We start from the raw sequence: 5,417 nt of genomic DNA on the forward strand, positions 1-5,417 counted from the left end.
CTCGACCCACTGCTTTATAGTAACTCACAAGTTACAACTCCTCGTATGCCCATTTTCATAAACCAAACACAGATGTTTCTCAAGGTTAAGTGCCATATTTATTGTAATATATATGTATGTCTTAATTATTTAACGTGATAAGTATTACTACATTTCATTCTGTACAGCATAGTGATTAAAAAAAAAAAAACTCGAATGTCATGCTACAGTAAAAAGACAGTACTTTTTTTACATTATCTTCCAGCTCTCTCACATTTAAAACTTTGGGCTATGTCCTCTGAACATATAGTCAGATGACTTGTACCTTCAACCTCTTTTCTGAAGGTCCCCTTTATGCCTTTGCTATAACTGAAACCTGGCTCTTCCTCAGTGACATTCCCTCCTGTAAAATACTGTTATTCTTTTTATTGAAAGTGTTGCCAGACTGTGTCTTGCCGAATTTTGGAGACTTTGACTGTATGTTGGCTTTTATCACCATAAATATGAGCGTGAGATGCACAGCCATTGGGAAATATTGAACATAAGAGTCAAAGGATATGATTTTAGAATTTAAAAGATCACTCTGACTGTAATGCCGATGAAATTCCATGGGGTAATATAACCAATTATGCTTCTATTATATAATCCAGGGGACTGTAGTCCTTGGACCAGTGTTGTATTGGTGTAGATAGTAAGATGTTGTCAAAATTTGGATATTTTGAAGGTAATAGTGAGGTGAGAGAGAAGAAGAGGCATCAAAAATAACTCTACAGGTTTATGACCTGGACCACAGCCATGATGAAATCGCCATGTGCTCAGTGCCTGACTACTGAGGAATTAGTAGGTTTGGGGAAGACGTGACAGGAGTTCTATTTTGAATGCTGTCAATGAGGTAGTTATCACATATTCAACTGATATATTAAGAAGAAAGTTGACTATATGAATCTGGACATCGGGGAAAGTTCCAAAATGAAGAAATATGTTGTGGTGTATTAGCATTTAAAGGACATTAGAGGTTTATATAACTAAAGAAGTGAGGGAGAAAGATTCAAGTTCTGAGTTGCAGGGAACTCCAAATTTGAGAATTTGATAGATGATGGGAGACCATAAGCTAAGAAGAAGCATAAGTGAAATTGAAAAATGAGCAAAATGGAGTATAATCAAAGTCAAATGAAGAAAATACGTAGGAGGATTAGCCCTACTCTGTCAAATATTGCTGATGAATAAAGTGAGAGAACAGATATTAAAAAGTGACAAAATAATTTTTGGCAGAATGGTAGGGAAACACCTAAGTGGGAGGTGTTGAAGAGGGAGAGAGTGGATAGGAAAAGAATGGAGATAATGAGAAAAGATAACACTTTTAACAGTTCTGATACTAATTGTCTTCATTGAGAAAGGAGCAGAGAAAGGTCATTACTGGGGAAGACATGGTTGGCCATTTTTACAGGAGAAATAATACCATATTTGCTTACTTGATGAGGGCAGCATTGTGAAACAAAGGAGATAAAGGGAAAGCAGAGGAATCGATATTTATAAATAAAAAGAGATGAGATCTAGTAAACGTAGCACAATGGGTGGTTATAGATGGAGCACAGATTTAACCATAGTTACAGAAAAGAGAAGGATATGTGAGCTCAGATACAAGGTGTTTGGAAGCTGAGATGGGAAATTGGGGAAACTTTCTTAATTGCTTTGATATTCTTCTGGTGAGCGGAGAAACAAAATCAACAGCAGTGGAGCAGTTGTTACAGGCTTTAAGGGAGATAAGCAGGTTGAATTCGTTGTTTAAGTAATTAGGAGAGTTAATGGACTAAGGAAACAGAAGAGAATGCGTGAGGGAAACATCCAGGTTTTCTGAGGTTAGTGGTCATGAGATTGGAGTGACATCCCTCCATGGGGTGGTGTGTTTCCCTGACCTAAGTTCAGATGCATGCAGGTGAGGCAGAAAAGGAAAGTTGTGTTTACTCGGGTGTGGATTTTGTCAGGTGAGTATGAAAACCAGAGAAAGGAAACGAAATAGAGGGAGCAAACCCTAGACTGATTTGGATGCTGACCCTGGAAAATTAAAATAAATAGGTTGAGAAGTTAGGGCATGGAAGATGTGAGAAACAGGGCAAAGCAATAGACCCAAGTATTTATACCTACCAGTGGGGACAGAGAATTGTGGAGTCAGTACTACAGGTAAAATAGAAGGTAAAATTAAGGATCCCCAGCTGTGACTTGGGGATCAGTTAACAATTACTATAAGGAGGGCTCTTCTAGGAAGAAAGGAAGGAGAATGGTCTGGAAGCAATAAGGAGAACAACGACCCTATCTCCAGACCCAATGGTAACAGAAATTTTAAATGAAAAATAATAAACAATATTTTACAGGAGGGAATGTCACTGAGGAAGAGCCAGGTTTCAGTTATAGCAAAGGCATAAAGGGGACCTTCAGAAAAGAGGTTGAAGGTATAATTCATCTCACTCTACGTTCAGAGGGCATAGCCCAAAGGTTTAAACGTGGGAGAGTTGGAAGACAGTATCAGAAACAGGAATGTACAAAGCTGAATGCATAATAATGTTTTACAGAATCTTAGGTAAATTGTATATTTTATTTCAACTGTCATCAAAAATACACAGTATTGCAACTTGATTTTTCTGCTATCATGTAAAGAAATTTCAAAGTGATAATAATAATAATAATAATAATAATAATAATAATAATACACAAGGAAAAAGTTTAATTTTCCAATATGATATTGGTTATGTGAATAGTGATATACCCATACATTGAAATACTATGCAGCACTCAAAATTCTCATTTAAAACTCTTTCCTGAAATAAGAATATATTCATAATGCAATAGTAAATATTACAATTTTAATTTCATTGTACAGTCCTAAAATATGATAATAATGAATATTTATAAGACTATGTATAATAAGCAAATATGTCGATAGTTTCCTGCCAGTTCCAAATTTTGGTAACTAACTTGTATTATCTGATAATGAGCAGAAACATTTTTAAAAGGCAATATTAGGAGTCATAGAATATAAAACAAAATGCAAGGCAGCCTGGAGGGAATTCTGTGTGGCACTGCAGAGTAAGATATTTCTATTTTATTTTTCTGCCTTTGAGACTTCAGTAGGACAAAGATCAAGTCAAGCTCATGGCACTTAGAGAATCTACTTCAGAAGCATACATTAAAACATGATGGAGTTTAGTATGTAATATTTTTAAATAATGGATCATTTTAGAAAGAAAATGCACTCTATGTATTTGATTAGGTGATGAATTAAAATTAGGTATGTTTTTGTAGTAATTAAATAATGTTTACTGAGCTATAAGAAGCCAATGCCAGCACCTACAGACCTAAGAGACTCATGGATGGAGTGGATGCCCTCTGCAGGTCTCCATGTTTTAAAAGGAACTTCCGTTCCAATGTTTAAATCCTGAGTCAAGCACCAAAAATAAATAGAATAGAATAGAACAGAATAGAATAGAATAAAACAAACAAAAACCAAATCAAGCCATGCCAATCTCATCTCATTTTCTGCCTAAGATAGGTTTTGTCAAGACAGGGTTTAATGCAGTTAACCATCTGCCTGGAAACATTTGCTGTGGACCATAGAGGGGCCAGACTGCTCCTACTCCTGCTTGCTGATTCACATTTGCTGGAAGGTGGATAGAGAGGCCAGGATGGAGCTGTAAATCCACATGGAATACTTGTGCTCAGTGGGTATCATAACCTTGATCTTCATGGTGCTGGGAGCCAAGGTGATGATCTCCCTCCGCATCTTGTCAGCAATGCCTAAGTACTCGGTGTTCCCACCAGACAGCATTGTGTTGGCATAGAGGTCCCTGCTAATGACGACATTAAATGCGACAGCAGTCAGTTGGAACAAGCACCTTCAATGTTCTACAATGTGGCTGATGACTTTAATTGTACATTGTTCTTTTTTTAAAATAGTCATTCCAAATGTCGTGAGCTGCCTCGTTACAGGAAGTCCCTTGCCTTCCCAAAAGCTTCCCGGATTCCCCCTAGAAAAAGGGCCAGTCTTCGCCTGAGTCCACTCAGGTGATGGTGATAGCATTGCTTTTGTGTAAATTATGTAATCCATTTAAACATAAATCTTCGCTTTAATACTTGCTCTTTTTGTTTGTTTTATTTTGAGATGCCATCCATCAGTGGGCTCCCATTTTGTGGATATATGAAGGCTTTTGGTCCCCAGGGGGAGTAAGTTGAGATGCAGAGGCAGCCAGGGCTTACCTGTACACTGACTTGAGACCAGTTCACACCGTAAAGAAAAAAAAGAAAGAAAGAAGTTTAAAAAAAATTACAGAATAAAAAGGAGGAACTCCCCATGCTGCCTAAAAAGCTGCATAGACCAGGTTCAGCTTCTTTGTTCCCATAGTCCCCGAAAAACGTCACCCCAGGAAACTGCTTCATGGTACATGAAGTGCCCCATTCTAAGTTCAAGCATTTAAGGACAGGATGAGGGCAGGGTAAAATGATTCTTCATCGGAGAAGACATTAGTTTGATAGATGTAGACAAGTAAGAACTAGTACAGAGGGAGGTTTTTCCTTCCTTTCACAGATTCAAAGAGGAAGCAATGTGGTTTAAAAAAAAAAAGTAGTTCTTGCCACTAAGGGACTAAAACATCAAATATAACAAATATTTCATAAAAATAATAACCTATAAATAGCTATGACCCAAAAGCTGCTAATAGTGTTAGTATCTACATTCTTAATTATATGTGTGCACGATACCTTTTTGTATAGATGATGTGGAAGTTTGTTTCAGAAATGTGAGTATTTTATAATCCAGCTCTAAATGACTTTGGTATTTAATGTTATGATAAATGTGGGGAAGCTGTTGAAATAATAGTTCAAATAGAAGATAAAACCTCACTCATGTTACACACTCTTTAGAGGCAACCTTTGCCCAGCTGCCAATTTAAAGGGCCAAAATTACTTTTTTTCCCCATAGTAGAAGTGTTTCTGTTTCTTGGACTGAAATCAATTATTCTTGGCACTGAGTAATTAAATGAACTAATTAGATGTTGATTCAAATTAGGACCACACTTCTTTCAAACATTCTTGCACTAAACTTTCACTATCAACTCTTCTTTGTTAGTATCTTTTCTACCTCTATTCTGGATGTTTTCTGGAAAAGAATACTTGCTATAGGAGAAAATGATTTCTAAATCTTTTAATTGTTTTTTTAATCCTGAAAGATGGGAGTTTTCCTATAAATTTGAATTTATAAAAGAACTTTGTGTCTGCTATCAACTTTAGTACTCAGGTCAATTATTTTATTTAATTTTTAAATTTTTTAAAAATTTATGGCAGTATAGTCAGTTACAGTGTGTCAATTTCTGATGTACAACATAGTGTTTCAGTCATACATATACATATATTTGTTTTCACATTCTTTTTCATTATAGGTTACTGCA

Source organism: Camelus ferus, chromosome 3, assembly GCF_009834535.1.
Source record: "Camelus ferus isolate YT-003-E chromosome 3, BCGSAC_Cfer_1.0, whole genome shotgun sequence".
In the NCBI taxonomy this organism is placed as follows: Eukaryota; Metazoa; Chordata; class Mammalia; order Artiodactyla; family Camelidae; genus Camelus; species Camelus ferus.